General features: G+C 40.3%; 2 pseudogenes; one reads left to right on the forward strand and one right to left on the reverse strand.

Moving 5' to 3' along the window:
• Gm5398 (predicted gene 5398) lies at positions 1,098-2,330 on the reverse strand (annotated as a pseudogene).
• Gm5757 (predicted gene 5757) lies at positions 4,135-4,684 on the forward strand (annotated as a pseudogene).

A 10,243-nucleotide genomic window follows, 5' to 3' on the forward strand; every position in this document is an offset into this window, starting at 1 on the left:
CCTTCTTTTCTATTAGACTCAGTGCATCTAATTTTATGATCATGTCTTTGAACCATTTGCAGTTGAGGTTTGTGTGGGGTGATAGGTATGAATCTATTTGAATCTATTTGTATTATTCTACATGCAGTCATTCAGTTTGACCAGCACCAGTTGTTGAAGATGCTATCTTTTCGTTGGGGTAGGTGTATGTATTGCTGGTTTCTTAATCAAAATATCAGGTATCCATGGGTGCTTGGACCTATGTCTCAGTCTTCAATTCCATTCCATGGATCAACATACCTATTTTTTTGAAGGAGTCAAAATGTCTTTATTTACAGATAATATGAAAGTAAACATAACTGACCCTAAAAATTCCACTGGGAACTCCTACAGCTGATAAATACTTTCAGCAAAGTAGCAGGATACAAATTTGATACACATACATCAGTAGGCATTGTATATGCAAATGACAAATGGATTTTAAAAGAAATCATACAAATAACATCTTTTACAATAGCCTTAAAAACATAAGACATAGTGGTGTAACTCTAACCTAACAAGCAAAAGACTTGTATACTAAAAACTTTAAGACATTGAAGAAAAAAATTGAAGAAGATACTAGAAGATGGAAAGACCTCCTATACCCATGGATCAATCAGATAAATATAGTAAAAATGGCAGCATATACAGGACTCATCCTGATGAGGTCCCAGTGCTGAAAGTGGACATGAGCCCTGCCCCCTCTCCTAGAAGTTACCTCTAATTGATAACCATTCACAAAGGGAATATTAGGTTTCTCCATCAGAGTCTTACTAAGAACACAAACCACTCCTAAGGCTCTGCCCCATGCCCAACAGTAGATGGCCAACACAAAACTGACTCAATAGTATTTTCTAAGGTTTTTTTTTTTTAGTATTATAATGCTTTGTCTGGAATTTTCCTCTCTCTCTCTCTCTCTCTCTCTCTCTCTCCCTCCCTCCCTCCCTCCCTGCCTCCCTCCTTGCCTCCCTCCCTCTCTCCCTCCCTTCTTTCCTTTCCTTTCTTTCTTTCTTTCTTTCTTTCTTTCTTTCTTTCTTTCTTTCTTTCTTTCTTTCTTTCTTTTTAGATGCCTAGGCCTATTTATTGAATAAACAACATAGAAAAGGTAGCCATTGCTCTCACTACGTGAAGAGAGCTGGAAAGAGAGAAGATTCTAGGTCAACGTGGGTTTGGGTCATTTAAAACCCACATTCAAAGCATATGGCTGGTGATGGTGTCACATGGGTGGGCCTGTTGCTGGACCAGTTCCTCCCTTTGTCTTCCAACCAGTTGCCTTGCAACCATGGCTTATACCTGAGGGATGGGGTAGGAGGCACAGGCAACCAGGCCACACATGTTCTTTACACGCTCAATGAGGAAATACCCATCATTCCCCCACTGGGAGCCCCAAGAATTTTTTCACAGTCCAGTAGAGTAATCCATTCTGTCCTCCATAGCCAGCACCCAGGACTGCATGGTGTACTTTATCTGGAGTTTTATGACAGGATGTACTGGAGTAGATGCCACTTTTATATATCATAAAATCTTCAGTCACCTTAAAGGCAAAGCTCACAGGGTTGTATAGAGCCACAGCCTCTACCACTGCAACCTCATCATTGAGTGTGCTGTTGACAACATTCTGGATGAATGCAACAGCTTTTTTTTTTTTTTTTTTTTTGGCTTGCATTTGCACTGACCATTCTTGCCTATGGAAGGGTAGCTGCAGGATGTACTCGAAGGTCTGGCTGGGGAGACCTCCTTCGCTGCCATGATTGTCCTGGGCACAATCCACCAGCTGCTGTTCAGCCAAAGACAGCATTTTCCCACTGGCAATAGCCACAGCCGACCCTAGGGCCTCCGTGATGGAGAAAGTCCAGAAACTGCCACAGGCCCCCTGATTTTTCCCTGCTAAAACAACACTTCCTTTCTTCAGACATTCCACGGAGGCAGGGTAGGGGCCAGTACCACGGAGACAGTTACTTTTGGTGGCTGAGCAGTTCTGAGGCTCTGACCAGAAATATTTGTGTTTTATTTCAGCAAAGCTCATATCTGAAAACTGGTTCAACACAAATTTAAATGTGTGGTTCCTCTGGTTGTGGTCATGAATCTTCCTCCAGTTGTTGGCAAACATCTGCAGCCTATGGTTTTACTCCTCTAAGCTGTACGTCTTTTGATGCTGTTTTGTCCATGACTTAAAGTGAAATTTTTCTGTGGCGTTGACTGTCAGCTCAGCGTTGGCCTGCATTCTCAGCAGCCAGGCCCTGTCCAGAGTGGTGGCAGCGCAGCGCACATTGCCGTGCTTACTGCCGGGTCCCACTGAGTGCCCTCTGAGCACTCTTTCTTTCTTTCTTTCTTTCTTTCTTTCTTTCTTTCTTTCTTTCTTTCTTTCTTTCTTTCTCTTTCTTTCTTTCTTCCTTCCTTCCTTCCTTCCTTCCTTTCTTCCTTCCTTCCTTCTTTTCTTCCTTTCTTTCTTTTTTCTCTTTATTTCTATTTATTTATTTATTTATTTATTTATTTATTTTACCTTGTAGGTCTTTTGCTTATGTATTATGAATTCTAATTTTGCATTTTAAGGGATTTATGAATACCTGAATGCCAGTGCGTGTGTGTGTGTGTGTGTGTGTGTGTGTGTGTTTCTTGTGCTTTTTATTTGACTCTTTGTTTTTTGTTTGTTTGTTTGTTTGTGTTTTTGTCCCATTCAGTTTTGTTTGTTGTCATTTTATCTTATTTTATTTTATTTTTTTCCAGATGCCTGTTTGTTTTCTGAATCTTCGCGATTGGAAAACACAAGATCATCTTAATATTTAAAATCAACCAGATGACACAACTGGGCGTGGAATCTATTATCCTAAGCTCATCAGCTATCCTGTGTTAGAATTCTCCAGGTGGCTGAGGCCACTATGGGGCCTAACCTGAACTAGCCGAGCTACATGGTGCCTGTCTCCTCTCTCTCCCTGGCCGAAAAGCAACATGCCTATTTTTATGCTGCTTTTATTACTATACCATGTGGTTTTTAATACTATAGCTCTGGAGTACAGCTAGGAGTTGCAAACGATGATACCACCAGCAGTTCTTTCATTATCCAAGATTGTCCTGATTTATTTTTTATTTTTTATTTGTGTGTGTGTGTGTGTGTGTGTGTGTGTGTGTGTGTGCGTGCGTGTGTGTGTGTGTTTCCATGTAATCTGGAAATTGTCCTGTTCTTCTTTGAAAATCTTGTAGAATTCTAAATTAGATCTGTCTAGCCTTGAAATTTGGGGGTGGCAGACTTTTTTTTTAACTTGAGGCACATCCCATGGGAGAGAGCCAACCCCTGGCACTATTAATGATTGCTATGCTTAGATACAGGAGCCTAGCACAATTGTCTTCTGAGAGGCTTCATCCAGTAGTGGATGGAAAACAGATGTAGATAACCACAGCCAAACACTAGGGAGAGCTCAAGGAAACTTGGGAAGGAGTGGGAGGGGAAGGACTCAGGGAGCCAGAGGGGTCGAGGATACAGAAGACCTACAGAGTCAACTAACCTGGGCCCTTGTGGGGTTCACAGAGACTGAACCACCAACCAAATAACATGCATGTACTGGATCTAGGACCCCTACAAATAGGTAGCAGATGAGCAGCTTGGTTTTCATGTGGGGCCCCCAGGGCTGTCTCTGACTTGAACTCTTTTGCCTGCTTGTGGACACCTTTCCTCTAGCTGTGCTGCCTTGTCTGATCAGACTTGATGTGCCAGAACAGGGTGGTACCCAGCGGGATGGGGAGAGAAGAGGAGAAGGTGGAACTGGGAGGAGAGGATAGAGGGGGACTGCAATAGCAATGTAAAGTGAATAAATAAATTAGTGAACAAAATACAGCTGAAAATTCACTCAAAATTTTGTGCTTAATTTGAAGTAATGCAGAAATTAATTCATATAATAAAACACCAAGCTCATAATTTTTCTGTCAACAGGGTTTTGACAGCAAAGATACTATTTTACCAATATCTGATTTAAATAATTTATAACAATGTTAATACAAAGAAAGTTTTGGAAGAAACTGGCCCAGCCGCGTCAGCAGCCTGTTCTGAGGGACTGCAGTACTGCTCCCGCTCCTGTGAATGGGTCTGGGATCCAGCCGGCAACCAGAAGGTGCAGAGCCATGAAGCTCTACAGCTTCAGTGTCCTTACAAAGAGAACCAAAAGCAGTGCTGCTCAAAGCTGTGTATGACGTGTTAGTTTCTTCTAGAGTTCCAGTGTTAAGGGATGCATGACCTTTACAGTCAACTGGTTTGTGGAATGCTCGGCAAAAGGCAGCAGAGCTTTTGTCAAAGAACAAGAGTATTTTTGCCATGTCTACATCCGGAGTGACAGTTTTGCAAGTGTGGTCACTGCTGACAGCGAATACCCTTCCAGAGTGGCTTTTACCTTGCTGGAAAAGGTACTAGATGAACTCTCCAAGCAGGTTGATAGAATAGACTAGCCTGTAGGATCCCCTGCTACAAGATACCAGAACCCCTGAGAAGCTGATCCCATGAGTAAAGTCCAGGCTGAACTGGAAGAGAGCAAAAGCATTCTGCATAGCACCATGGAGTCTTTGTTAGAGTGAAGCGAGAAGCTTGATGCCTTGGTATCCAGATCTGGGTACTGGGAACACAGTTGAAAGCCTTCTATAAGACTGCCCGGAAAGAAACTCATGCTGTGCAGTCATGTGAATCAGTAGCCCACAGAGGCAGGCACTGTATCATCATGTCACATCAGCCCCTGGAGACAAGTGATGCCCTAGAAGAGGATTTGGAGCCAGGCAGACTGGCTGCTATTATTTTGAAGTTCCCAAGAGGAATGGAGATGATTTAAGAGTGGGAACATTGAAGTTCATATGTGTGGTTGTGACTTTGAGAAAGAATTTGAGGTCCTCAAAGATGTAATGTTGGGAAAATGAAACCATAAACTCTAAGTGGCTCTTATAGGTGCTGAAGAGCATATTCTCAGATAGCCCTGGAAGGCTCTATGGGAGGGAGTCTTTTTCCTAATCCTTGGTATGACTTAGGATTTCATTTGTGCATTAACAATATTAACTATCTAGTGAATAGAGTGGAACGAGGGTCTTGTATTAGAGGGTTGGGGTAGGCAGAGTTTGAACACTCCAGCATTCTACTACCTTGCACTGTGGGGGCTGGGAGAAGGTGACCATGGCCAATAAAATGCAGTGGTCACTGGATCTCATGTGTTTTGCTTGTCTGCCTGGTAGGACTGGCATCTGGCAGGGACAGGGCCCATCCTAAGTACATTCACCAGTACCACAAAGATAACTTGTGGGAAGTACTTAGAATGGGCTAAGATGGGCAGGATGTGTAAGTTTTATCAGCTAGCAAACTGAGTGCGGGCTGGGGCTATTCTTGTGTTGGGAGCATCAGCTGGGAGTGTCCATCTTTGGGAAAGAAGCAGACACTAGTACCTTCAGCTGTCCAGTGTTGAGGAACACTCACCTGGACTTGCAATTTGAACTTTGAACATCCAGATCAAAGTAGGGGTGCTGTTATCTCTCAAAGCTGGCTTTATTTGTCTCTGTGTCTACAAAATTGTTTGTCCCTATAACTGACTAGGGACAACTTGCATGTTGAGACAAATCATTCCTGTGAGTCCCAGGACAACTGCAGCAGCCTGAACATTTCCAGTGCCTACCTGTGGTCTGTCCAGTTCTGGCCTAAAAGTCCCTTACCAATCAAAGTCAGCTGCAGGGTGGAGAATGTTGAAGGGTTGATCTGAGCTGGTGCTACTGTCAGCACAGCCTACGTGGTCAACGCAGAATGTGCCAGGTTCCACAGCACTTCTTCATGTTCTGCTGTGCACAAACTATATCTGAGAGATCCTGTCTCCCCAAAGGCCACTGCTGGGATGCTGGACTCTGATTTTTGAGCCAGAGTTGACTCATTCTGATGATCCCTACCCTGAGCCTGCTGAGCTGCCCTCAGAGTGCCCATATGGGGAGGAGGATATCTACCAAAAATTCCCACTAGTTGGTGTACCTGTCTATTTCTCTGGATACTGCTAGCCAAAGGGTTCAGACACACACACACACACACACACACACACACACACACACACACACACACACACCCTGGAGTGGCTTGGCCATCTGATTTTCCCACTGCCACAGACCTCTCCAACCCAGGGCCCCTGGACAGCACAGATCCAGTGTGTTGCTGGCACTTGAGGTGTAATAAATGGCCTGGGGTACTGCCTCTTTCTCTTGCTGCTCTGGGGGATACTGGGGAAGAGTAGAAGTGGGTGGAAATAAAAGTTTGTGAGGAAAAAGTAACCTTTGCCTACGTATGGCTGCCCTACAGGGTCTCCCTTGCCCTGCAGTGGATGAGTTGCCCTGTGATCCCCAGTCCCCTTTATATTCTAATGTTAAATCACTTGGCAAGAGTGTATTTTCTAATGCCTAATTTCTCTATGTTCTGTTTGAAGGTTTCTGTCCAAATAAAATTGTCTTTTGAAATTCAAAACAAGAGAAAGTTTTGCTATACAAACACTATGGATATATTTTGTTTCAGAAAGAAAATAGTAATTATACAAAAATGTTATTTAAAGGTTCAATAGATTTTCAATAAGCATAAATTGAATTTTATTTGACACTTGGTACAATTTTACCAAGTTTCAATAAATAAATGAATAAATCCCTGTTAGCATTGCAGAATTCCTATACTTCTATACTCTAGCATATTATTTTTCTTTTTATTGGAAATAATTTTTCTCACATAATATATATTGATTATAGTTTCCCTTCCCTCTACTCTTCCCAGTTCCTCCCCACCTCCCCTCCCATCTGGATCCACTCCTTTCTGTGTATCATTAAAATCAAACATGCTTCTAAAGGGCAATAATAAAATAAAATATGATATAATATAATATAGTATTATAAGATAAAACAAGAACTACCACATCAGATAGGACAACATAAACAAAAAGCAAATAACAGCCCAAGATAAGAAACAGATACAGACTAAGAGGTCCCCTCATTTGCACACTCAGGAATAGGTTGAGAATACTAATATTGCTTCTATTTCTAATAGAATACTAATGCTGCTTCTAAATATTGCTTCTATTTCACTAAGAGTTGTAGGTCTTTTTAAAATTGCTTATCTAATCTTGATTTAACTTTGGTAGGTGGAATATATCAACACATTATCCATTTCTTTTAAGTTTTCCAATTTAGTGGAGTACAGATATTTTTTAAAGCATATTCTTATGATTTTTTATTTTCCCACAGTCTGCTAATCCCCCTGCCTTTTTGCCTCTCATTTTTTATTTAATTCTTCTCTCTCCATCTTTTAGTTAATTTAGCTAAGATTTTATCAGTCTTACTGTTTTTCTCAAAGAATCAACTCTGTTTCACTGATTCTTTTTATGGTTTTTGCGTGTTTGTTTTATTGATTTCCATGCTGATTATTTGATTATTTCTTGCCATCTGCTTCCTTTGGGTATCACTTCTTCTTTTTGTTCTGGAGCTTTCAGGTAGGCCATTAAGTTACCAACATAAGTACTCTCCCTTTTTTTTTTTTTTTTAATTAACGTAGGCACCTAGTGCTATAAACTTACCTCCAAGAACTGCCTTTATTGTGTCCCATGCATTTGGGTACATTGTGCTTTCATTTTCATTCGATTCTTAAAAGGCTTTAATTTCTTTCTTGATTTGGGATTCATCTTATTTGTTCAGTTTCCATGAATTGGTAAGCTTTTTGTTGTTTCTCTAGTAGTTGATATCCATCTTTAATCCATGGTGGTCTGATAGGATTCATACTGTTATTTTTTTATTTTCTTATATCTATTGAGACTTGCTTTGTGTCCAAGTATGTGGTCAATTTTGGAGAAATTTCCATGAAGTTCAGAGAATAAGGTACATTCTTTTGTGTTTGGGTAAAATGTTCTATTCATATCTGTTAGGTCCATTTGATTTGTACCATCAGTTACCTGCAGCATTTCTCTGATTGGTTATTGTTTAGATGACCTATCTATTGGCAAGAGTCAGGTATTGAAATCTCCCACTGTTTCTGTTTAAGACATCATTATGTGATTTTACCTACAGTAGTGTTTCTTCTATAAACTTCGTTACCCCTCTATTTGGTGTGTGGATATTCATAATTACAAGATTCTTTTCATAGATTTTTCTTTTGATGAGTATGTAGTGTTCTTCCCTATATCTTCTAATTAATTTTGGCTTGATGTCTATTTTGTCAGATACTAAATGACTATACTAGCTTACTTCTTGGGTCCATTTTCTTAAAATATCTATTTCCATCCTTTTGCCCTGAAATAATGTCTATCCTTGATGTAGGATGTGTTTCTGGGATGCAGTAGAAGGATGGATCCTGTTTTCTAATCCAGTCTCTTTGCCTTTTTATCAAAGGAATTGAGACCATTAATATTGAGAGTTATCAGTAAGCACAGTAACTTCTGGTTTTGTTGTTGTTGTTGTGGTGGTGGTGGTGGTGGTGATGTGAATTTTCTCATTCTGTCTCAAATGATTTATTCCTTGTGTTTTCTTGGGTATGGCCAACCTGTTATAATTGAAGTTTACCTTCTAGTCCCTACTGTAGAGCTAGATTTGTAGATAGAATTTTTTTCTTTCTTTATATACTATCATTTAAAGTTTTACTGGTTATAGTCATCTCAGGTGGCATCTGTGGTCACTTTGAATCTGAAGAATATCTGTCCAGGCCTTTCTGCCTTTTAAAATCTCCACTGAGAAGTCAGGTATAATTCTACACTTGATCTTAACCAAAAGGCCAAGAAGCAATAGGTATAATTCTAATAGGTCTGTCTTTATGTTACTTGTTACTTGCAGCTTTTAATAATCTTTCTTTGTCCTGTAATTTAGTATTTGATTATTATGTGGTATGTGGAAATTTTTCTGATCCAGTGTATTAGGTGTTCTGTATGCCTTGTGCACCTTGACAAGCATCTTCTTTAGGTTAGGGAAAATTTCTTCTATGATTTTGTTGAAAATATTTTCTGTGCCTTTGACCTGGGTTTCTTCTCCTTTCTCTATTTATAAATTTGGTCTTTTCATAGTATCCCAGACTTCCTGGATGTTTTGTTCCTGGATCATTTTAAGTTTTACTTTTTTTTTTTAACCAAGATAACCATTTCTTCTATCTTCAATGTCTGAGATTCTCTCTTTCATCTCTTGTATTCTGTTGGTGAATGTTACCGCTAGGGTTCTGGTTCAAGTTCCTAAATTTTTGCTTTCTGTTTTTCCTCCATGTGGGATTTTTTAATTGATTCTGTATTCATTTTAATGTCTTGAACAGTTTCTTTCATTTCATTCCACTGGATTTTTTATGTGTGCTTTCATAGATTTCATTAATAGATTTAGTTATATTCTATTTATGGTTCTTAACCATATTTGTATTAACTATATTGAATTCTTTGTCATATGCTTCAGCTATAATTTATTTCTTGGGGCCTATTACAGTAGGGCTGCTGGGCTCTAATGAAGACTTGCTGTTCTGGCTGCTATTGATTGGGTTTTATGCTGACATATAACCATCTGGGTTTAGAATGACTAATTCTAGGTGTTGGTATCTGTTCTTGTCTTACAGGTAGGTTTTCCATTCCTTTGTTTTGGTTGAAGAGCCTTTCTGGATCTTAGGAGAATGTGGTAGGTATGAGTTGCCTGGTAGATAGTACTTCTGAGTCCCTACCAGGTATGGTTACTGGGAATCCCAGGTAGAATGTGTTTCTAGGTGTTAGGGGCTAACACAAAGAATGGGGATGTGTTAGATCTGGACAGGGTATGAGCGTCCATGTGACAGCAAAGCTGGATCTGCCATGAAGATTTTGCAGATTTCCCAGGGAATGAAGTCAGCAAGGGAGGCCAGCCTGATCTATATAGTGAGTTCCAGGATAGTGAGGACTCTTAGAAACAAAACAAAAGACAGGAGAGGGGGGAGGAGAGGGAGGGGAGGGGAGGGGAGGGGAGGAGAGGGAAAGGGAAGGAAAGAAGAGCTTTTATGAATATGCTTTTAAATAATTCTGCATTGAAACATTTTTGCAAAGTGTGGTTGAAGGTCAATACAACTCAATTTATATCTGCACCAAAAGCAAACTTTCCTCTTATGAGTAAGAAGGAGTTGCTGGCTACTGCTGCTGAGTCACAAGCTCTGTGTTTGATTGGTAAGCTCCCTTGGAACAAGCTTGGACCGCCGATTTCTGCAGAAGACAGAAGAAATTGCTCTGTATAAGTTAGAACTCTCAGCAACTGT

The sequence above is a fragment of the Mus musculus genome, chromosome X (assembly GCF_000001635.26).
Source record: "Mus musculus strain C57BL/6J chromosome X, GRCm38.p6 C57BL/6J".
NCBI lineage: Eukaryota > Metazoa > Chordata > Mammalia > Rodentia > Muridae > Mus > Mus musculus.